Here is a 26,772-nt window from a genome sequence, read left to right on the forward strand (position 1 = left end):
TGCCGGACACGCCAAAATCACCTGCGGGCTACGCCAGAACCACTTGGACGACTCTCCGAAATGACCTGCCGGCCATGTTGGAACCACCTCTCAGACGTGCCAGAAGCACGTGGCGGAGAGTCCGGAATCACCTATTGGGAATACGCAACCACCTCTGACACGTACCAGAACCTCGTGCCGTGCACGCCGGAACCACCTACCGGACAGACCGGAATCAACTTTTGGGCATGCCGGGACCACCAGTCAGATGTGCCAGAAACACGTGCCGGAGACGCCGGAAGCACCTGCCGAGCACGTCGCAACCACCTGCTCAACTCGCCTGAACCACCTGCCGGACACGCCAAAATCACCTGTCTGCTACACCAGCACCACTTCGGGGACAAGCCGGAATCACGTGAGGGGCATGCCGGCACAGCCTCTCAGACTGAACCTCGTGCCGGACACCACAGAACCACCTGCCGGACAGACCGGATCCACCTGCCGGACACGCCGGAACCACCGGCTCGACCCGCCGGAACCACCGCTCGACATGCAAAATCACCTGCCGGGTACGCCGGAAACACTTGGCGAACGCTCCGGAATCACCTGCCGGGCATGCCGGAACCACCTCTCAGATATGCCAGAACCACGTGCCAATGACCCCGGAAGCACCTGACGAGCACGCCGGAACCACCTGCTCGAATCGCCAGAACCACCTGCCGGACACGCAAAAATCACCTGCCGGCTACGCCACAACCAGTTGGGGAACACTTCGGAATCACCTGCCGGGCTCGCTGGAACCACCTGCCGGTCATGCCAAAATCACCTGCCAACTACGCCAGTATCACATGGCGGACAGTGTGGAAACACCAGTCGGGCCGGCCGGAACCACATCTCAGACGTGCCAGAACCACGTGCATGAGATGCTGCAACCACACCCCGAAGAGACGGAAAACACCTGCCAGACCCGTCTGAAGAACCTGCCGAGCACGCTGGAGCCACCTGCTCGACTTGCCGGAACCACCTACCTGACATGCCCAAATCACCAGCCGGGTATGCCAGAACCATTTGGCGGACACTCCGGAATCATCTGCCGGACATGCCGGAACCAGCTCTCAGACACACCAGAACCACGTGCCGGAGACGCCGGAAGCACCTGCTGAGCATGCCGGAGACATGTGCTCAACTCGCCAGAAACACCTGTCGGACACGCCAAAATCACCTGCCGGGTACGCCAGAACCACCTGGCGGACACTCCGAAATCACCTGTCGCGCATGCCGGAACCACCTCTCAGACGTGCCGGAAGCACGTGCCGGACACGCCGGAATCACCTACCGGACAGACCGGAACCACCTGCCGAGCAAGCCGGAGCCACCTGTTCGACTCGCTGGAACCACCTGCCGGACAGGCCAATATCAACTGCTGGCTATGCCAGAACCACCTGGGGGACGGTCCGGAATCACCTGCCAGCCATGGCGGAACCACCACTCAGACGTACCAAAACCACCTGCCAGAGAAGCTGGAAACACGTCCTGGACAGTCTGGAACCACCTGCCGGCCAAGCCTGAACCACCTGCCAAGCACAACGGAACAACCTGCCAGACATGCCAAAATCACCTGCGTGTTATGCCAGAACCACTTGGAGGACTCTCTGGGATGACCTGCCGGGCATGCCGGAACCACCTCTCAGACGTGCCAGAACCATGTGGCGGACAGTCCGGAATCACCTGTTGGGCATGCGCAACCACCTCTGAGACGTACCAGAACCACATGCCGTGCAGGCTGGAACCACCTACCGGACAGACCGGAATCACCTTTCGGGCATGCCGGAACCACCTGTCAGATGTGCCAGAAACACGTGCCGGAGATGCCGGAAGCACCTGCCAAGCACGTTGGAACCACCTGCTCAACTCGCCTGAACCACCTGCCGGACATGCCAAAATCACCTGCCGACTATGCCAGAACCACTTGGCGAACACTCCGGAATCACTTGCCGGGCATGCAGGAACCACCTCTCAGACATGCCAGAACCCCGTGCCAATGACCCCGGAAGCACCAGCCGAGCACGCCGGAACCACCTGCTCGACTCGCCAGAACCACCTGCCGGACACGCAAAAATCACCTGCCGGCTACGCCACAACCAGTTGGGGAACACTTCGGAATCACCTGCCGGGCTTGCTGGAACCACCTGCCGCTCATGCCAAAATCACCTGCCAACTACGCCAGTACCACTTGGCGGACACTGTGGAAACACCTGTCGGGCCGGCCGGAACCACATCTCAGACGTGCCAGAACCATGTGCATGAGATGCTGGAACCACACCCCGAACAGACGGAAAACACCTGCCAGACCCGTCTGAACAACCTGCCGAGCACGCCGGAGCCACCTGCTCGACTCGCCGGAACCACCTACCTCACATGCCCAAATCACCAGCCGGGTATGCCAGAACCACTTGGCGGACACTCCCGAATCATCTGCCGGACATGCCGGAACCAGCTCTCAGAGACACCACAACCACGTGCCGGAGACGCCGGAAGCACCTGCCGAGCATGCCGGAGCCACCTGCTCGACTCGCCAGAAACACCTGCCGGACACGCCAAAATCACCTGCCGGGTACGCCAGAACCACCTGGCGGACACTCCGAAACCACCTGTCGCGCATGCCGGAACCACATCTCAGACGTGCCGGAAGCACGTGCCGGACACGCCGGAATCACCTACCAGACAGACCGGAACCACCTGCCGAGCACGCCGGAACCACCTGCTCGACTCGCCAGAACCACCTGCCGGACACGCAAAAATCACCTTCCGGCTACGCCACAACCAGTTGGGGAAAACTTCGGAATCACCTGCCGGGATTGCTGGAACCACCTGCCGGTCATGCCAAAATCACCTGCCAACTACGCCAGTACCACTTGGCGGACACTGTGGAAACACCTGTCGGGCCGGCCGGAACCACATCTCAGACGTGCCAGAACCATGTGCATGAGATGCTGGAACCACACCCTGAACAGACGGAAAACACCTGCCAGACCCGTCTGAACAAACTGCCGAGCACGCCGGAGCCACCTGCTCGACTCGCCGGAACCACCTACCTGACATGCCCAAATCACCAGCCGGGTATGCCAGAACCACTTGGCGGACACTCCGGAATCATCTGCCGGACATGCCGGAACCAGCTCTCAGACACACCAGAACCACGTGCCGGAGACGCCGGAAGCACCTGCCGAGCATGCCGGAGCCACCTGCTCGACTCGCCAGAAACACCTGTCGGACACGCCAAAATCACCTGCCGGGTATGCCAGAACCACCTGTCGGACACTACGGAAGCACCTGCCGCGCATGCCGGAACCACCTCTCAGACGTGCCGGAAGCACGTGCCAGACACGCCGGAAACACCTACCGGACAGACCGGAACCACCTGCCAAGAACGCCGGAGCCACCTGTTTGACTCGCTGGAACCACCTGCCGGACAGGCCAATATCAACTGCTGGCTATGCCAGAACCACCTGGGGGACAGTCCGGGATCACCTGCCAGCCATGGCGGAACCACCTCTCAGATGTACCAGAACCACCTGCCGGAGAAGCTGGAAACACGTCCTGGACAGACTGGAACCACGTGACGGCCATGCCTGAACCACCTGCCGAGCACGGCGGAACCACCTGCCGGACACGCCAAAATCACCTGCGGGCTATGCCAGAACCACTTGGACGACTCTCCGAAATAAACTGCCGGGCATGTTGGAACCACCTCTCAGACGTGCCAGAAGCACGTGGCGGACAGTCCGGAATCACCTGTTGGGCATACGCAACCACCTCTGACACGTACCAGAACCACGTGCCGTGCACGCCGGAACCACCTACCGGACAGACCGGAATCAACTTTTGGGCATGCTGGAACCACCAGTCAGATGTGCCAGAAACACGTGCCCGAGACGCCGGAAGCACCTGCCGAGCACGTCGCAACCACCTGCTCAACTCGCCTGAACCACCTGCCGGACACGCCAAAATCACCTGCCCGCTACACCAGCACCACTTCGGGGACAAGCCGGAATCACGTGAGGGGCATGCCGGCACAGCCTCTCAGACTGAACCTCGTGCCGGACACCACAGAACCACCTGCCGGACAGACCGGAACCACCTGCCGGACACGCCGGAACCACCGGCTCGACCCGCCGGAACGACCGCTGGACATGCAAAATCACCTGCCGGCTACGCCGGAAACACTTGGCGAACACTCCGGAATCACCTGCCGGGCATGCCGGAACCACCTCTCAGATATGCCAGAACCACGTGCCAATGACCCCGGAAGTACCTGCCGAGCACCCCGGAACCACCTGCTCGACTCGCCAGAACCACCTGCCGGACACGCAAAAATCACCTGCCGGCTACGCCACAACCAGTTGGGGAAAACTTCGGAATCACCTGCCGGGCTTGCTGGAACCACCTGCCGGTCATGCCAAAATCACCTGCCAACTACGCCAGTACCACTTGGCGGACACGGTGGAAACACCTGTCGGGCCGGCCGGAACCACATCTCAGACATGCCAGAACCATGTGCATGAGATGCTGGAACCACACCCTGAACAGACGGAAAACACCTGCCACACCCGTCTGAAAAACCTGCCGAGCACGCCGGAGCCACCTGCTCGACTCGCCAGAAACACCTGCCGGACACGCCAAAATAACCTGCCGGGTACGCCAGAACCACCTGGCGGACACTACGGAACCACCTCCGCGCATGCCGGAACCACCTCTCAGACTTGCCGGAAGCACGTGCCAGACACGCCGGAAACACCTACCAGACAGACCGGAACCACCTGCCAAGAACGCCGGAGCCACCTGTTCGACTCGCTGGAACCACCTGCCGGACAGGCCAATATCAACTGCTGGCTATGCCAGAACCACCTGGGGGACAGTGCGGGATCACCTGCCAGCCATGGTGGAACCACCTCTCAGACGTACCAGAACCACCTGCCGGAGAAGCTGGAAACACGTCCTGGACAGACTGGAACCACGTGACGGCCATGCCTGAACCACCTGCCGAGCACGGCGGAACCACCTGCCGGACACGCCAAAATCACCTGCGGGCTACGCCAGAACCACTTGGACGACTCTCCGAAATGACCTGCCGGGCACGTTGGAACCACCTCTCAGACGTGCCAGAAGCATGTGGCGGACAGTCCGGAATCACCTGATGGGCATACGCAACCACCTCTGACACGTACCAGAACCACGTGCCGTGCACGCCGGAACCACCTACCGGACAGACCGGAATCAACTTTTGGGCATGCCGGAACCACCAGTCAGATGTGCCAGAAACACGTGCCGGAGACGCCGGAAGCACCAGCCGAGCACGTTGCAACCACCTGCTCAACTCGCCTGAACCACCTGCCGGACACGCCAAAGTCAGCTGCCCGCTACACAAGCACCACTTCGGGGACAAGCCGGAATCACGTGAGGGGCATGCCGGCACAGCCTCTCAGACTGAACCTCGTGCCGGACACCACAGAACCACCTGCCGGACAGACCGGAACCACCTGCCGGACACGCCGGAACCACCTGCTCGACCCGCCGGAACGACCCCTGGACATGCAAAATCACCTGCCGGCTACGCCGGAAACACTTGGCGAACACTCCGGAATCACCTGCCGGGCATGCCGGAACCACCTCTCAGATATGCCAGAACCACGTGCCAATGAACCAGGAAGCACCTGCCGAGCATGCCGGAACCACCTGCTCGACTCGCCAGAACCACCTGCCGGACACGCAAAAATCACCTGCCGGCTACGCCACAACCAGTTGGGGAACACTTCGGAATCACCTGCCGGGCTTGCTGGAACCACCTGCCGCTCATGCCAAAATCACCTGCCAACTACGCCAGTACCACTTGGCCGACACTGTGGAAACACCTGTCGGGCCGGCCGGAACCACATCTCAGACGTGCCAGAACCATGTGCATGAGATGCTGGAACCACACCCCGAACAGACGGAAAACACCTGCCAGACCCGTCTGAACAACCTGCCGAGCACGCCGGAGCCACCTGCTCGACTCGCCGGAACCACCTACCTCACATGCCCAAATCACCAGCCGGGTATGCCAGAACCACTTGGCGGACACTCCCGAATCATCTGCCGGACATGCCGGAACCAGCTCTCAGAGACACCACAACCACGTGCCGGAGACGCCGGAAGCACCTGCCGAGCATGCCGGAGCCACCTGCTCGACTCGCCAGAAACACCTGCCGGACACGCCAAAATCACCTGCCGGGTACGCCAGAACCACCTGGCGGACACTCCGAAACCACCTGTCGCGCATGCCGGAACCACATCTCAGACGTGCCGGAAGCACGTGCCGGACACGCCGGAATCACCTACCAGACAGACCGGAACCACCTGCCGAGCACGCCGGAACCACCTGCTCGACTCGCCAGAACCACCTGCCGGACACGCAAAAATCACCTTCCGGCTACGCCACAACCAGTTGGGGAAAACTTCGGAATCACCTGCCGGGATTGCTGGAACCACCTGCCGGTCATGCCAAAATCACCTGCCAACTACGCCAGTACCACTTGGCGGACACTGTGGAAACACCTGTCGGGCCGGCCGGAACCACATCTCAGACGTGCCAGAACCATGTGCATGAGATGCTGGAACCACACCCTGAACAGACGGAAAACACCTGCCAGACCCGTCTGAACAACCTGCCGAGCACGCCGGAGCCACCTGCTCGACTCGCCGGAACCACCTACCTGACATGCCCAAATCACCAGCCGGGTATGCCAGAACCACTTGGCGGACACTCCGGAATCATCTGCCGGACATGCCGGAACCAGCTCTCAGACACACCAGAACCACGTGCCGGAGACGCCGGAAGCACCTGCCGAGCATGCCGGAGCCACCTGCTCGACTCGCCAGAAACACCTGTCGGACACGCCAAAATCACCTGCCGGGTATGCCAGAACCACCTGTCGGACACTACGGAATCACCTGCCGCGCATGCCGGAACCACCTCTCAGACGTGCCGGAAGCACGTGCCAGACACGCCGGAAACACCTACCGGACAGACCGGAACCACCTGCCAAGAACGCCGGAGCCACCTGTTTGACTCACTGGAACCACCTGCCGGACAGGCCAATATCAACTGCTGGCTATGCCAGAACCACCTGGGGGACAGTCCGGGATCACCTGCCAGCCATGGCGGAACCACCTCTCAGATGTACCAGAACCACCTGCCGGAGAAGCTGGAAACACGTCCTGGACAGACTGGAACCACGTGACGGCCATGCCTGAACCACCTGCCGAGCACGGCGGAACCACCTGCCGGACACGCCAAAATCACCTGCGGGCTATGCCAGAACCACTTGGACGACTCTCCGAAATAAACTGCCGGGCATGTTGGAACCACCTCTCAGACGTGCCAGAAGCACGTGGCGGACAGTCCGGAATCACCTGTTGGGCATACGCAACCACCTCTGACACGTACCAGAACCACGTGCCGTGCACGCCGGAACCACCTACCGGACAGACCGGAATCAACTTTTGGGCATGCCGGAACCACCAGTCAGATGTGCCAGAAACACGTGCCCGAGACGCCGGAAGCACCTGCCGAGCACGTCGCAACCACCTGCTCAACTCGCCTGAACCACCTGCCGGACACGCCAAAATCACCTGCCCGCTACACCAGCACCACTTCGGGGACAAGCCGGAATCACGTGAGGGGCATGCCGGCACAGCCTCTCAGACTGAACCTCGTGCCGGACACCACAGAACCACCTGCCGGACAGACCGGAACCACCTGCCGGACACGCCGGAACCACCGGCTCGACCCGCCGGAACGACCGCTGGACATGCAAAATCACCTGCCGGCTACGCCGGAAACACTTGGCGAACACTCCGGAATCACCTGCCGGGCATGCCGGAACCACCTCTCAGATATGCCAGAACCACGTGCCAATGACCCCGGAAGTACCTGCCGAGCACCCCGGAACCACCTGCTCGACTCGCCAGAACCACCTGCCGGACACGCAAAAATCTCCTGCCGGCTACGCCACAACCAGTTGGGGAAAACTTCGGAATCACCTGCCGGGCTTGCTGGAACCACCTGCCGGTCATGCCAAAATCACCTGCCAACTACGCCAGTACCACTTGGCGGACACTGTGGAAACACCTGTCGGGCCGGCCGGAACCACATCTCAGACATGCCAGAACCATGTGCATGAGATCCTGGAACCACACCCTGAACAGACGGAAAACACCTGCCACACCCGTCTGAAAAACCTGCCGAGCACGCCGGAGCCACCTGCTCGACTTGCTGGAACCACCTACCTGACATGCCCAAATCACCAGCCGGGTATGCCAGAACCACTTGGCGGACACTCCGAAATCATCTGCCGGACATGCCGGAACCAGCTCTCAGACACACCAGAACCACGTGCCGGAGACGCCGGAAGCACCTGCCGAGCATGCCGGAGCCACCTGCTCGACTCGCCAGAAACACCTGTCGGACACGCCAAAATCACCTGCCGGGTACGCCAGAACCACCTGGCGGACACTCCGAAATCACCTGTCGCGCATGCCGGAACCACCTCTCAGACGTGCCGGAAGCACGTGCCGGACACGCCGGAATCACCTACCGGACAGACCGGAACCACCTGCCGAGCACGCCGGAGCCACCTGTTCGACTCGCTGGAACCACCTGCCGGACAGGCCAATATCAACTGCTGGCTATGCCAGAACCACCTGGGGGACGGTCCGGAATCACCTGCCAGCCATGGCGGAACCACCTCTCAGACGTACCAGAACCACCTGCCGGAGAAGCTGGAAACACGTCCTGGACAGTCTGGAACCACCTGCCGGCCAAGCCTGAACCACCTGCCAAGCACAACGGAACAACCTGCCAGACACGCCAAAATCACCTGCATGTTATGCCAGAACCACTTGGAGGACTCTCTGGGATGACCTGCCGGGCATGCCGGAACCACCTCTCAGATGTGCCAGAACCATGTGGCGGACAGTCCGGAATCACCTGTTGGGCATGCGCAACCACCTCTGAGACGTACCAGAACCACATGCCGTGCAGGCTGGAACCACCTACCGGACAGACCGGAATCCACTTTTGGGCATGCCGGAACCACCAGTCAGATGTGCCAGAAACACGTGCCGGAGACGCCGGAAGCACCTGCGGAGCATGTCGCAACCACCTGCTCAACTCGCCTGAACCACCTGCCGGACACGCCAAAATCACCTGCCCGCTACACCAGCACCACTTCGGGGACAAGCCGGAATCACGTGAGGGGCATGCCGGCACAGCCTCTCAGACTGAACCTCGTGCCGGGCACCACAGAACCAGCTGCCGGACAGACTGGAACCACCTGCCGGACACGCCGGAACCACCGGCTCGACCCGCCGGAACGACCGCTGGACATGCAAAATCACCTGCCGGCTACGCCGGAAACACTTGGCGAACACTCCAGAATCACCTGCCGGGCATGCCGGAACCACCTCTCAGATATGCCAGAACCACGTGCCAATGACCCCGGAAGCACCTGCCGAGCACGCCGGAACCACCTGCTCGACTCGCCAGAACCACCTGCCGGACACGCAAAAATCACCTGCCGGCTACGCCTCAACCAGTTGGGGAACACTTCGGAATCACCTGCCGGGCTTGCTGGAACCACCTGCCGGTCATGCCAAAATCACCTGCCAACTACGCCAGTACCACTTGGCGGACACTGTGGAAACACCTGTCGGGCCGGCCGGAACCACATCTCAGACGTGCCAGAACCATGTGCATGAGATGCTGAAACCACACCCCGAACAGACGGAAAACACCTGCCAGACCCGTCTGAACAACCTTCCGAGCACGCCGGAGCACCTGCTCAACTCGCCGGAACCACCTACCTGACATGCCCAAATCACCAGCCTGGTATGCCAGAACCACTTGGCGGACACTCCCGAATCATCTGCCGGACATGCCGGAACCAGCTCTCAGACACACCAGAACCACGTGCCGGAGACGCCGGAAGCACCTGCCGAACATGCCGGAGCCACCTGCTCGACTCGCCAGAAACACCTGTCGGACACGCCAAAATCACCTGCCGGGTATGCCAGAACCACCTGTCGGACACTACGGAATCACCTGCCGCGCATGCCGGAACCACCTCTCAGACGTGCCGGAAGCACGTGCCAGACAGGCCGGAAACACCTATCGGACAGACCGGAACCACCTGCCAAGAACGCCGGAGCCACCTGTTTGACTCGCTGGAACCACATGCCGGACAGGCCAATATCAACTGCTGGCTATGCCAGAACCACCTGGGGGACAGTCCGGGATCACCTGCCAGCCATGGCGGAACCACCTCTCAGATGTACCAGAACCACCTGCCGGAGAAGCTGGAAACACGTCCTGGACAGACTGGAACCACGTGACGGCCATGCCTGAACCACCTGCCGAGCACGGCGGAACCACCTGCCGGACACGCCAAAATCACCTGCGGGCTATGCCAGAACCACTTGGACGACTCTCCGAAATAAACTGCCGGGCATGTTGGAACCACCTCTCAGACGTGCCAGAAGCACGTGGCGGACAGTCCGGAATCACCTGTTGGGCATACGCAACCACCTCTGACACGTACCAGAACCACGTGCCGTGCACGCCGGAACCACCTACCGGACAGACCGGAATCAACTTTTGGGCATGCCGGAACCACCAGTCAGATGTGCCAGAAACACGTGCCCGAGACGCCGGAAGCACCTGCCGAGCACGTCGCAACCACCTGCTCAACTCGCCTGAACCACCTGCCGGACACGCCAAAATCACCTGCCCGCTACACCAGCACCACTTCGGGGACAAGCCGGAATCACGTGAGGGGCATGCCGGCACAGCCTCTCAGACTGAACCTCGTGCCGGACCCCACAGAACCACCTGCCGGACAGACCGGAACCACCTGCCGGACACGCCGGAACCACCGGCTCGACCCGCCGGAACGACCGCTGGACATGCAAAATCACCTGCCGGCTACGCCGGAAACACTTGGCGAACACTCCGGAATCACCTGCCGGGCATGCCGGAACCACCTCTCAGATATGCCAGAACCACGTGCCAATGACCCCGGAAGTACCTGCCGAGCACCCCGGAACCACCTGCTCGACTCGCCAGAACCACCTGCCGGACACGCAAAAATCACCTGCCGGCTACGCCACAACCAGTTGGGGAAAACTTCGGAATCACCTGCCGGGCTTGCTGGAACCACCTGCCGGTCATGCCAAAATCACCTGCCAACTACGCCAGTACCACTTGGCGGACACTGTGGAAACACCTGTCGGGCCGGCCGGAACCACATCTCAGACATGCCAGAACCATGTGCATGAGATGCTGGAACCACACCCTGAACAGACGGAAAACACCTGCCACACCCGTCTGAAAAACCTGCCGAGCACGCCGGAGCCACCTGCTCGACTTGCTGGAACCACCTACCTGACATGCCCAAATCACCAGCCGGGTATGCCAGAACCACTTGGCGGACACTCCGAAATCATCTGCCGGACATGCCGGAACCAGCTCTCAGACACACCAGAACCACGTGCCGGAGACGCCGGAAGCACCTGCTGAGCATGCCGGAGACATGTGCTCGACTCGCCAGAAACACCTGTCGGACACGCCAAAATCACCTGCCGGGTACGCCAGAACCACCTGGCGGACACTCCGAAATCACCTGTCGCGCATGCCGGAACCACCTCTCAGACGTGCCGGAAGCACGTGCCGGACACGCCGGAATCACCTACCGGACAGACCGGAACCACCTGCCGAGCAAGCCGGAGCCACCTGTTCGACTCGCTGGAACCACCTGCCGGACAGGCCAATATCAACTGCTGGCTATGCCAGAACCACCTGGGGGACGGTCCGGAATCACCTGCCAGCCATGGCGGAACCACCACTCAGACGTACCAAAACCACCTGCCGGAGAAGCTGGAAACACGTCCTGGACAGTCTGGAACCACCTGCCGGCCAAGCCTGAACCACCTGCCAAGCACAACGGAACAACCTGCCAGACATGCCAAAATCACCTGCGTGTTATGCCAGAACCACTTGGAGGACTCTCTGGGATGACCTGCCGGGCATGCCGGAACCACCTCTCAGACGTGCCAGAACCATGTGGCGGACAGTCCGGAATCACCTGTTGGGCATGCGCAACCACCTCTGAGACGTACCAGAACCACATGCCGTGCAGGCTGGAACCACCTACCGGACAGACCGGAATCACCTTTTGGGCATGCCGGAACCACCTGTCAGATGTGCCAGAAACACGTGCCGGAGATGCCGGAAGCACCTGCCAAGCACGTTGGAACCACCTGCTCAACTCGCCTGAACCACCTGCCGGACATGCCAAAATCACCTGCCGACTATGCCAGAACCACTTGGCGAACACTCCGGAATCACTTGCCGGGCATGCAGGAACCACCTCTCAGACATGCCAGAACCCCGTGCCAATGACCCCGGAAGCACCAGCCGAGCACGCCGGAACCACCTGCTCGACTCGCCAGAACCACCTGCCGATCACGCAAAAATCACCTGCCGCCTACGCCACAACCAGTTGGTGAACACTTTGGAATCACCTGCCAGGCTTGCTGGAACCACCTGCCAGTCATGCCAAAATCACCTGCCAACTACGCCAGAACCGCTTGGCGGACACTGCGGAAACACCTGTCGGGCCGGCTGGAACCACATCTCAGACGTGCCAGAAACGTGTTCATGAGATGCTGGAACCACACCCCGAACAGACGGATACCACCTGCCAGAACCGCCTGAACCACCTGCTGAGCACGCCGGAACCACCTGCTCGACTCACGGGTACCACCTCCCTAACACGCCAAAATCACCTGCTGGGTATGCCAGAACCACTTGGCGGACACTCCGGAATCATCTGCCGGACATGCCGGAACCAGCTCTCAGACACACCACAACCAAGTGCCGGAGACGCCGGAAGCACCTGCCGAGCATGCCGGAGCCACCTGCTCGACTCGCCAGAAAGACCTGCCGGACACGCCAAAATCACCTGCCGGGTACGCCAGAACCACCTGGCGGACACTACGGAATCACCTGCCGCGCATGCCGGAACCACCTCTCAGACTTGCCGGAAGCACGTGCCAGACACGCCAGAAACACCTACCAGACAGACCGGAACCACCTGCCAAGAACGCCGGAGCCACCTGTTCGACTCGCTGGAACCACCTGCCGGACAGGCCAATATCAACTGCTGGCTATGCCAGAACCACCTGGGGGACAGTGCGGGATCACCTGCCAGCCATGGTGGAACCACCTCTCAGACGTACCAGAACCACCTGCCGGAGAATCTGGAAACACGTCCTGGACAGACTGGAACCACGTGACGGCCATGCCTGAACCACCTGCCGAGCACGGCGGAACCACCTGCCGGACACGCCAAAATCACCTGCGGGCTACGCCAGAACCACTTGGACGACTCTCCGAAATGACCTGCCGGGCACGTTGGAACCACCTCTCAGACGTGCCAGAAGCACGTGGCGGACAGTCCGGAATCACCTGATGGGCATACGCAAACACCTCTGACACGTACCAGAACCACGTGCCGTGCACGCCGGAACCACCTACCGGACAGACCGGAATCAACTTTTGGGCATGCCGGAACCACCAGTCAGATGTGCCAGAAACACGTGCCGGAGACGCCGGAAGCACCAGCCGAGCACGTCGCAACCACCTGCTCAACTCGCCTGAACCACCTGCCGGACACGCCAAAGTCAGCTGCCCGCTACACAAGCACCACTTCGGGGACAAGCCGGAATCACGTGAGGGGCATGCCGGCACAGCCTCTCAGACTGAACCTCGTGCCGGACACCACAGAACCACCTGCCGGACAGACCGGAACCACCTGCCGGACACGCCGGAACGACCTGCTCGACCCGCCGGAACGACCCCTGGACATGCAAAATCACCTGCCGGCTATGCCGGAAACACTTGGCGAACACTCCGGAATCACCTGCCGGGCATGCCGGAACCACCTCTCAGATATGCCAGAACCACGTGCCAATGAACCAGGAAGCACCTGCCGAGCATGCCGGAACCACCTGCTCGACTCGCCAGAACCACCTGCCGGACACGCAAAAATCACCTGCCGGCTACGCCACAACCAGTTGGGGAACACTTCGGAATCACCTGCCGGGCTTGCTGGAACCACCTGCCGCTCATGCCAAAATCACCTGCCAACTACGCCAGTACCACTTGGCGGACACTGTGGAAACACCTGTCGGGCCGGCCGGAACCACATCTCAGACGTGCCAGAACCATGTGCATGAGATGCTGGAACCACACCCCGAACAGACGGAAAACACCTGCCAGACCCGTCTGAACAACCTGCCGAGCACGCCGGAGCCACCTGCTCGACTCGCCGGAACCACCTACCTCACATGCCCAAATCACCAGCCGGGTATGCCAGAACCACTTGGCGGACACTCCCGAATCATCTGCCGGACATGAGGGAACCAGCTCTCAGAGACACCACAACCACGTGCCGGAGACGCCGGAAGCACCTGCCGAGCATGCCGGAGCCACCTGCTCGACTCGCCAGAAACACCTGTCGGACACGCCAAAATCACCTGCCGGGTACGCCAGAACCACCTGGCGGACACTCCGAAATCACCTGTCGCGCATGCCGGAACCACCTCTCAGACGTGCCGGAAGCACGTGCCGGACACGCCGGAATCACCTACCGGACAGACCGGAACCACCTGCCGAGCACGCCGGAGCCACCTGTTCGACTCGCTGGAACCACCTGCCGGACAGGCCAATATCAACTGCTGGCTATGCCAGAACCACCTGGGGGACGGTCCGGAATCACCTGCCAGCCATGGCGGAACCACCTCTCAGACGTACCAGAACCACCTGCCGGAGAAGCTGGAAACACGTCCTGGACAGTCTGGAACCACCTGCCGGCTAAGCCTGAACCACCTGCCAAGCACAACGGAACAACCTGCCAGACACGCCAAAATCACCTGCGTGTTATGCCAGAACCACTTGGAGGACTCTCTGGGATGACCTGCCGGGCATGCCGGAACCACCTCTCAGATGTGCCAGAACCATATGGCGGACAGTCCGGAATCACCTGTTGGGCATGCGCAACCACCTCTGAGACGTACCAGAACCACATGCCGTGCAGGCTGGAACCACCTACCGGACAGACCGGAATCCACTTTTGGGCATGCCGGAACCACCAGTCAGATGTGCCAGAAACACGTGCCGGAGACGCCGGAAGCACCTGCGGAGCATGTCGCAACCACCTGCTCAACTCGCCTGAACCACCTGCCGGACACGCCAAAATCACCTGCCCGCTACACCAGCACCACTTCGGGGACAAGCCGGAATCACGTGAGGGGCATGCCGGCACAGCCTCTCAGACTGAACCTCGTGCCGGGCACCACAGAACCAGCTGCCGGACAGACCGGAACCACCTGCCGGACACGCCGGAACCACCGGCTCGACCCGCCGGAAGGACCGCTGGACATGCAAAATCACCTGCCGGCTACGCCGGAAACACTTGGCGAACACTCCAGAATCACCTGCCGGGCATGCCGGAACCACCTCTCAGATATGCCAGAACCACGTGCCAATGACCCCGGAAGCACCTGCCGAGCACGCCGGAACCACCTGCTCGACTCGCCAGAACCACCTGCCGGACACGCAAAAATCACCTGCCGGCTACGCCACAACCAGTTGGGGAACACTTCGGAATCACCTGCCGGGCTTGCTGGAACCACCTGCCGGTCATGCCAAAATCACCTGCCAACTACGCCAGTACCACTTGGCGGACACTGTGGAAACACCTGTCGGGCCGGCCGGAACCACATCTCAGACGTGCCAGAACCATGTGCATGAGATGCTGAAACCACACCCCGAACAGACGGAAAACACCTGCCAGACCCGTCTGAACAACCTTCCGAGCACGCCGGAGCACCTGCTCGACTCGCCGGAACCACCTACCTGACATGCCCAAATCACCAGCCTGGTATGCCAGAACCACTTGGCGGACACTCCCGAATCATCTGCCGGACATGCCGGAACCAGCTCTCAGACACACCAGAACCACGTGCCGGAGACGCCGGAAGCACCTGCCGAGCATGCCGGAGCCACCTGCTCGACTCACCAGAAATACCTGCCGGACACGCCAAAATCACCTGCCGGGTACGCCAGAACCACCTGGTGGACACTCCGAGACCACCTGTCGCACATGCCGGAACCACCTCTCAGACGTGCCGGAAGCACTTGCTGCACACGCCGGAATCACCTACCGGACAGACCGGAACCACCTGCCGAGCACGCCGGAGCCACCTGTTCGACTCGCTGGAACCACCTGCCGGACAGGCCAATATCAACTGCTGGCTATGCCAGAACCACCTGGGGGACGGTCCGGAATCGCCTACCAGCCAAGGCGGAACCACCTCTCAGACGTACCAGAACCACCTGCCGGAGAAGCTGGAAACACGTCCTGGACAGTCTGGAACCACCTGCCGGCCAAGCCTGAACCACCTGCCAAGCACAACGGAACTACCTGCCAGACACGCCAAAATCGCCTGCGTGTTATGCCAGAACCACTTGGAGGACTCTCTGGGATGACCTGCCGGGCATGCCGGAACCACCTCTCAGACGTGCCAGAACCATGTGGCGGACAGTCCGGAATCACCTGTTGGGCATGCGCAACCACCTCTGAGACGTACCAGAACCACATGCCGTGCAGGCTGGAACCACCTACCGGACAGACCGGAATCACCTTTCGGGCATGCCGGAACCACCTGTCAGATGTGCCAGAAACACGTGCCGGAGACGCCGGAAGCACCTGCCAAGCACGTTGGAACCACCTGCTCAACTCGCCTGAACCACCTGCCGGACATGCCAAAATCACCTGCCGACTATGCCAGAACCACTTGGCGAACACTCCGGAATCACTTGCCGGGCATGCAGGAACCACCTCTCAGACATGCCAGAACCCCGTGCCAATGACCCCGGAAGCACCAGCCGAGCACGCCGGAACCACCTGCTCGACTCGCCAGAACCACCTGCCGATCACGCAAAAATCACCTGCCGGCTACGCCACAACCAGTTGGTGAACACTTTGGAATCACCTGCCAGGCTTGCTGGAACCACCTGCCAGTCATGCCAAAATCACCTGCCAACTACGCCAGAACCGCTTGGCGGACACTGCGGAAACACCTGTCGGGCCGGCTGGAACCACATCTCAGACGTGCCAGAAACGTGTTCATGAGATGCTGGAACCACACCCCGAACAGACGGATACCACCTGTCAGAACCGCCTGAACCACCTGCTGAGCACGCCGGAACCACCTGCTCGACTCACCGGTACCACCTCCCTGACACGCCAAAATCACCAGCTGGGTATGCCAGAACCACTTGGCGGACACTCCGGAATCATCTGCCGGACATGCCGGAACCAGCTCTCAGACACACCAGAACCAAGTGCCGGAGACGCCGGAAGCACCTGCCGAGCATGCCGGAGCCACCTGCTCGACTCGCCAGAAACACCTGCCGGACACGCCAAAATCACCTGCCGGGTACGCCAGAACCACCTGGCGGACATTACGGAATCACCTGCCGCGCATGCCGGAACCACCTCTCAGACGTGCCGGAAGCACGTGCCAGATACGCCGGAAACACCTACCGGACAGACCGGAACCACCTGCCAAGAACGCCGGAGCCACCTGTTCGACTCGCTGGAACCACCTGCCGGACAGGCCAATATCAACTTCTGGCTATGCCAGAACCACCTGGGGGACAGTCCGGGATCACCTGCCAGCCATGGCGGAACCACCTCTCAGACGTACCAGAACCACCTGCCGGAGAACCTGGAAAAACGTCCTGGACAGACTGGAACCACGTGACGGCCATGCCTGAACCACCTGCCGAGCACGGCGGAACCACCTGCCGGACACGCCAAAATCACCTGCGGGCTATGCCAGAACCACTTGGACGACTCTCCGAAATGACCTGCCGGGCATGTTGGAACCACCTCTCAGACGTGCCAGAAGCACGTGGCGGACAGTCCGGAATCACCTGTTGGGCATACGCAACCACCTCTGAGACGTACCAGAACCACGTGCCGTGCACGCCGGAACCACCTACCGGACAGACCGGAATCACCTTTCGGGCATGCCGGAACCACCAGTCAGATGTGCCAGAAACACGTGCCGGAGACGCCGGAAGCACCTGCTGAGCACGTCGCAACCACCTGCTCAACTCGCCTGAACCACCTGCCGGACACGCCAAAATCACCTGCCCGCTACACCAGCACCAATTCGGGGACAAGCCGGAATCACGTGAGGGGCATGCCGGCACAGCCTCTCAGACTGAACCTCGTGCCGGACACCGCAGAACCACCTGCCGGACAGACCGGATCCACCTGCCGGACACGCCGGAACCACCGTCTCGACCCGCCGGAACGACCGCTCGACATGCAAAATCACCTGCCGGGTACGCCGGAAACACTTGGCGAAAGCTCCGGAATCACCTGCCGGGCATGCCGGAACCACCTCTCAGATATGCCAGAACCACGTGCCAATGACCCCGGAAGCACCAGCCGAGCACGCCGGAACCACCTGCTCGACTCGCCAGAACCACCTGCCGGACACGCAAAAATCACCTGCCGGCTACGCCACAACCAGTTGGGGAAGACTTCGGAATCACCTGCCGGGCTTGCTGGAACCACCTGCCGGTCATGCCAAAATCACCTGCCAACTACGCCAGTATCACATGGCGGACAGTGTGGAAACACCAGTCGGGCCGGCCGGAACCACATCTCAGACGTGCCAGAACCACGTGCATGAGATGCTGTAACCACACCCCAAAGAGACGGAAAACACCTGCCAGACCCGTCTGAACAAGCTGCCGAGCACGCCGGAGCCACCTGCTCGACTTGCCGGAACCACCTACCTGACATGCCCAAATCACCAGCCGGGTATGCCAGAACCATTTGGCGGACACTCCGGAATCATCTGCCGGACATGCCGGAACCAGCTCTCAGACACACCAGAACCACGTGCCGGAGACGCCGGAAGCACCTGCCGAGCATGCCGGAGCCACCAGCTTGACTCGCCAGAAACACCTGTCGGACACGCCAAAATCACCTGCCGGGTACGCCAGAACCACCTGGCGGACACTCCGAAATCACCTGTCGCGCATGCCGGAACCACCTCTCAGACGTGCCGGAAGCACGTGCCGGACACGCCGGAATCACCTACCGGACAGACCGGAACCACCTGCCGAGCACGCCGGAGCCACCTGTTCGACTCGCTGGAACCACCTGCCGGACAGGCCAAAATCAACTGCTGGCTATGCCAGAACCACCTGGGGGACGGTCCGGAATCACCTGCCAGCCATGGCGGAACCACCTCTCAGACGTACCAGAACCACCTGCCGGAGAAGCTGGAAACACGTCCTGGACAGTCTGGAACCACCTGCCGGCCAAGCCTGAACCACCTGCCAAGCACAACGGAACAACCTGCCAGACACGCCAAAATCACCTGCGTGTTATGCCAGAACCACTTGGAGGACTCTCTGGGATGACCTGCCGGGCATGCCGGAACCACCTCTCAGACGTGCCAGAACCATGTGGCGGACAGTCCGGAATCACCTGTTGGGCATGCGCAACCACCTATGAGACGTACCAGAACCACATGCCGTGCAGGCTGGAACCACCTACCGGACAGACCGGAATCACCTTTCGGGCATGCCGGAACCACCTGTCAGATGTGCCAGAAACACGTGCCGGAGATGCCGGAAGCACCTGCCAAGCACGTTGGAACCACCTGCTCAACTCGCCTGAACCACCTGCCGGACATGCCTAAATCACCTGCCGACTATGCCAGAACCACTTGGCGAACACTCCGGAATCACTTGCCGGGCATGCAGGAACCACCTCTCAGACATGCCAGAACCCCGTGCCAATGACCCCGGAAGCACCAGCCGAGCACGCCGGAACCACCTGCTCGACTCGCCAGAACCACCTGCCGATCGCGCAAAAATCGCCTGCCGCCTACGCCACAACCAGTTCGTGAACACTTTGGAATCACCTGCCAGGCTTGCTGGAACCACCTGCCAGTCATGCCAAAATCACCTGCCAACTACGCCAGAACCGCTTGGCGGACACTGCGGAAACACCTGTCGGGCCGGCTGGAACCACATCTCAGACGTGCCAGAAACGTGTTCATGAGATGCTGGAACCACACCCCGAACAGACGGATACCACCTGCCAGAACCGCCTGAACCACCTGCTGAGCACGCCGGAACCACCTGCTCGACTCACGGGTACCACCTCCCTAACACGCCAAAATCACCTGCTGGGTATGCCAGAACCACTTGGCGGAAACTCCGGAATCATCTGCCGGACATGCCGGAACCAGCTCTCAGACACACCACAACCAAGTGCCGGAGACGCCGGAAGCACCTGCCGAGCATGACGGAGCCACCTGCTCGACTCGCCAGAAACACCTGCCGGACACGCCAAAATCACCTGCCGGGTATGCCAGAACCACCTGGCGGACACTACGGAATCACCTGCCGCGCATGCCGGAACCACCTCTCAGACGTGCCGGAAGCACGTGCCAGACACGCCGGAAACACCTACCGGACAGACCGGAACCACCTGCCAAGAACGCCAGAGCCACCTGTTCGACTCGCTGGAACCACCTGCCGGACAGGCCAATATCAACTGCTGGCTATGCCAGAACCACCTGGGGGACACTCCGGGATCACCTGCCAGCCATGGCGGAACCACCTCTCAGACGTACCAGAACCACCTGCCGGAGAAGCTGGAAACACGTGCTGGACAGACTGGAACCACGTGACGGCCATGCCTGAACCACCTGCCGAGCACGGCGGAACCACCTGCCGGACACGCCAAAATCACCTGCGGGCTACGCCAGAACCACTTGGACGACTCTCCGAAATGACCTGCCGGGCACGTTGGAACCACCTCTCAGACGTGCCAGAAGCACGTGGCGGACAGTCCGGAATCACCTGATGGGCATACGCAACCACCTCTGACACGTACCAGAACAACGTGCCGTGCACGCCGGAACCACCTACCGGACAGACCGGAATCAACTTTTGGGCATGCCGGAACCACCAGTCAGATGTGCCAGAAACACGTGCCGGAGACGCCGGAAGCACCTGCCGAGCACGTCGCAACCACCTGCTCAACTCGCCTGAACCACCTGCCGGACACGCCAAAATCACCTGCCCGCTACACCAGCACCACTTCGGGGACAAGCCGGAATCACGTGAGGGGCATGCCGGCACAGCCTCTCAGACTGAACCTCGTGCAGGACACCACAGAACCACCTGCCGGACAGACCGGAACCACCGGCCGGACACGCCAGAACCACCGGCTCGACTCGCCGGAATGACCGCGGGACATGCAAAATCACCTGCCGGCTACGCCGGAAACACTTGGCAAACACTCCGGAATCACCTGCCGGGCATGCCGGAACCACCTGTCAGATGTGCCAGAAACACGTGCCGGAGACGCCGGAAGCACCTGCCAAGCACGTTGGAACCACCTGCTCAACTCGCCTGAACCACCTGCCGGACATGCCAAAATCACCTGCCGACTATGCCAGAACCACTTGGCGAACACTGCGGAATCACTTGCCTGGCATGCAGGAACCACCTCTCAGACATGCCAGAACCCCATGCCAATGACCCCGGAAGCACCAGCCGAGCACGCCGGAACCACCTGCTCGACTCGCCAGAACCACCTGCCGATCACGCAAAAATCACCTGCCGGCTACGCCACAACCCGTTGGTGAACACTTTGGAATCACCTGCCAGGCTTGCTGGAACCACCTGCCAGTCATGCCAAAATCACCTGCCAACTACGCCAGAACCGCTTGGCGGACACTGCGGAAACACCTGTCGGGCCGGCTGGAACCACATCTCAGACGTGCCAGAAATGTGTTCATGAGATGCTGGATCCACACCCCGAACAGACGGATACCACCTACCAGAACCGCATGAACCACCTGCTGAGCACGCCGGAACCACCTGCTCGACTCACCGGTACCACCTCCCTGACACGCCAAAATCACCTGCTGGGTATGCCAGAACCACTTGGCGGACACTCCGGAATCATCTGCCGGACATGCCGGAACCAGCTCTCAGACACACCAGAACCAAGTGCCGGAGACGCCGGAAGCACCTGCCGAGCATGCCGGAGCCACCTGCTCGACTCGCCAGAAACACCTGCCGGACACGCCAAAATCACCTGCCGGATATGCCAGAACCACTTCAGGGACAAGGCGGAATCACGTGAGGGGCATGCCGGCACAGCCTCTCAGACTGAACCTCGTGCCGGACACCACAGAACCACCTGCCGGACAGACCGGAACCACCTGCCGGACACGCCGGAACCACCGGCTCGACCCGCCGGAACGACCGCGGGACATGCAAAATCACCTGCCCGCTACGCTGGAAACACTTGGCGAACACTCCAGAATCACCTGCCGGGCATGCCGGAACCACCTCTCAGATATGCCAGAACCACGTGCCAATGACCCCGGAAGCACCTGCCGAGCATGCAGGAAACACCTGCTCGACTCGCCAGAACCACCTGCCGGACAGGCCAATATCAACTGCTGGCTATGCCAGAACCACCTGGGGGACAGTCCGGGATCACCTGCCAGCCATGGCGGAACCACCTCTCAGACGTACCAGAACCACCTGCCGGAGAAGTTGGAAACACGTCCTGGACAGACTGGAACCACGTGACGGCCATGCCTGAACCACCTGCCGAGCACGGCGGAACCACCTGCCCGACACGCCAAAATCACCTGCGGGCTACGCCAGAACCACTTGGACGACTCTCCGAAATGACCTGCCGGGCATGTTGGAACCACCTCTCAGACATGCCAGAAGCACGTGGCGGACAGTCCGGAATCACCTGTTCGGCATACGCAACCACCTCTGACACGTACCAGAAGCACGTGCCGTGCACGCCGGAACCACCTACCGGACAGACCGGAATCAACTTTTGGGCATGCCGGAACCACCAGTCAGATGTGCCAGAAACGCGTGCCGGAGACGCCGGAAGCAGCTGCCGAGCACGTCGCAACCACCTGCTCAACTCGCCTGAACCACCTGCCGGACACGCCAAAATCACCTGCCCGCTACACCAGCACCACTTCGGGGACAAGCCGGAATCACGTGAGGGGCATGCCGGCACAGCCTCTCAGACTGAACCTCGTGCCGGACACCACAGAACCACCTGCCGGACAGACCGGAACCACCTGCCGGACACGCCGGAACCACCGGCTCGACCCGCCGGAACGACCGCTGGACATGCAAAATCACCTGCTGGCTACCCCGGAAACACTTGGCGAACACTCCGGAATCACCTGCCGGGCATGCCGGAACCACCTCTCAGATATGCCAGAACCGCGTGCCAATGACCCCGGAAGCACCTGCCGAGCACGCCGGAACCACCTGCTCGACTCGCCAGAACCACCTGCCGGACACGCAGAAATCACCTGCCGGCTACGCCACAACCAGTTGGGGAGCACTTCGGAATCACCTGCCGGGCTTGCTGGAACCACCTGCCGGTCATGCCAAAATCACCTGCCAACTACGCCAGTACCACTTGGCGGACACTGTGGAAACACCTGTCGGGCCGGCTGGAACGACATCTCAGAGGAGCCAGAACCATGTGCATGAGATGCTGGAACCACACCCTGAACAGACGGAAAACACCTGCCAGACCCGTCTGAACCACCTGCCGAGCACGCCGGAGCCACCTGCTCGACTCACCAGAAACACCTGCCGGACACGCCAAAATCACGTGCCGGGTACGCCAGAACCACCTGGCGGACGCTCCGAAACCACCTGTCGCGCATGCCGGAACCACCTCTCAGACGTGCCGGAAGCACGTGCCGGACACGCCGGAATCACCTACCGGACAGACCGGAACCACCTGCCAAGAACGCCGGAGCCACCTGTACGACTCGCTGGAACCACCTGCCGGACAGGCCAATATCAACTGCTGGCTATGCCAGAACCACCTGGGGGACAGTCCGGGATCACCTGCCAGCCATGGCGGAACCACCTCTCAGACGTAGCAGAACCACCTGCCGGAGAAGCTGGAAACACGTCCTGGACAGACTGGAACCACGTGACGGCCATGCCTGAACCACCTGCCGAGCACGGCGGAACCACCTGCTCGACTCGCAAGAACCACCTGCCGGACACGCAGAAATCACCTGCCGGCTACGCCACAACCAGTTGGGGAACACTTCGGAATCACCTGCCGGGCTTGCTGGAACCACATGCCGGTCATGCCAAAATCACCTGCCAACTACGCCAGTACCACTTGGCGGACACTGTGGAAACACCTGTCGGGCCGGCCGGAACCACATCTCAGACGAGCCAGAACCATGTGCATGAGATGCTGGAACCACAAAGCGAAGAGACGGAAAACACCTGCCAGACCCGTCTGAACAACCTGCCGAGCACGCCGGAGCCACCTGCTCGACTCGCCGGAACCACCTACCTGACATGCCCAAATCACCAGCCGGGTATGCCAGAACCACTTGGCGGACACTCCGGAATCATCTGCCGGACATGCCGGAACCAGCTCTCAGACACACCAGAACCAAGTGCCGGAGACGCCGGAAGCACCTGCCGAGCACGCCGGAGCCACCTGCTCGACTCGCCAGAAACACCTGCCGGACACGCCAAAATCACCTGTCGCGCATGCCGGGACCACCTCTCAGACGTGCCGGAAGCACGTGCCGGACACGCCGGAATCACCTACCGGACAGACCGGAACCACCTGCCGAGCACGCCGGAGCCACCTGTTCGACTCGCTGGAACCACCTGCCGGACAGGCCAATATCAACTGCTGGCTATGCCAGAACCACCTGCGGGACAGTCCGGGATCACCTGCCAGCCATGGCGGAACCACCTCTCAGACGTAGCAGAACCACCTGCCGGAGAAGCTGGAAACACGTCCTGGACAGTCTGGAACCACCTGCCGGCCAAGCCTGAACCACCTGCCAAGCACAACGGAACAACCGGCCAGACACGCCAAAATCACCTGCGTGTTATGCCAGAAACAGTTGGAGGACTCTCTGCGATGACCTGCCGGGCATGACGGAACCACTTCTCAGACGTGCCAGAACCATGTGCATGAGATGCTGGAACCACACCCCGAACAGACGGAAAACACCTGCCAGACCCGTCTGAACAACCTGCCGAGCACGCCAGAGCCACCTGCTCGACTCGCCGCAACCACCTGCCTGACATGCCCAAATCACCAGCCGGGTATGCCAGAACCACTTGGCGGACACTCCGGAATCATCTGCTGGACATGCCGGAACCAGCTCTCAGACACACCAGAACCACGTGCCAGAGACCCCGGAAGCACCTGCCGAGCATGCCGGAGCCACCTGCTCGACTCGCCAGAAACACCTGCCGGACACGCCAAAATCACCTGCCGGGTACGCCAGAACCACCTGGCGGACACTCCGAAATCACCTGTCGCGCATGCCGGAACCACCTCTCAGACGTGCCGGAAGCACGTGCCGGACACGCCGGAATCACCTACCGGACAGACCGGAACCACCTGCCGAGCACGCCGGAGCCACCTGTTCAACTCGCTGGAACCACCTGCCGGACAGGCCAATATCAACTGCTGGCTATGCCAGAACCACCTGGGGGACAGTCCGGGATCACCTGCCAGCCATGGCGGAACCACCTCTCAGACGTACCAGAACCACCTGCCGGAGAAGCTGGAAACACGACCTGGACAGACTGGAACCACGTGATGGCCATGCCTGAACCACCTGCCGAGCACGGAGGAACCACCTGCCGGACACGCCAAAATCACCTGCGGGCTACGCCAGAACCACTTAGACGACTCTCCGAAATGACCTGCCGGGCTTGTTGGAACCACCTCTCAGACGTGCCAGAAGCACGTGGCGGACAGTCCGGAATAACCTGCCAGCCATTGCGGAAACACCTCTCAGACGTACCAGAACCACCTTCCGGAGAAGCTGGAAACACGTCCTGGACAGTCTGGAACCACCTGCCGGCCAAGCCTGAACCACCTGCCAAGCACAACAGAACAACCTGCCAGACACGTCAAAATCACCTGTGTGTTATGCCAGAACCACTTGGAGGACTCTCTGGGATGACGTGCCGGGCATGCCGGAACCACCTCTCAGACGTGCCAGAACCATGTGGTGGACAGTCCGGAATCACCAGTTGGGCTTGCGCAACCACCTCTGAGACGTACCAGAACCACATGCCGTGCAGGCTGGAACCACCTACCGGACAGACGGGAATCACCTTTCGGGCATGCCGGAACCACCTGTCAGATGTGCCAGAAACACGTGCCGGAGACGCCGGAAGCACCTGCCAAGCACGTTGGAACCACCTGCTCAACTCGCCTGAACCACCTGCCGGACATGCCAAAATCACCTGCCGACTATGCCAGAACCACTTGGCGAACACTCCGGAATCACTTGCCGGGCATGCAGGAACCACCTCTCAGACATGCCAGAACCCCGTGCCAATGACCCCGGAAGCACCAGCCGAGCACGCTGGAACCACCTGCTCGACTCGCCAGAACCACCTGCCGATCACGCAAATATCACCTGCCGGCTACGCCACAACCAGTTGGTGAACACTTTGGAATCACCTGCCAGGCTTGCTGGAACCACCTGCCAGTCATGCCAAAATCGCCTGCCAACTACGCC

The sequence above is a fragment of the Equus caballus genome, chromosome 24, assembly GCF_041296265.1.
Source record: "Equus caballus isolate H_3958 breed thoroughbred chromosome 24, TB-T2T, whole genome shotgun sequence".
Taxonomy (NCBI): Eukaryota; Metazoa; Chordata; class Mammalia; order Perissodactyla; family Equidae; genus Equus; species Equus caballus.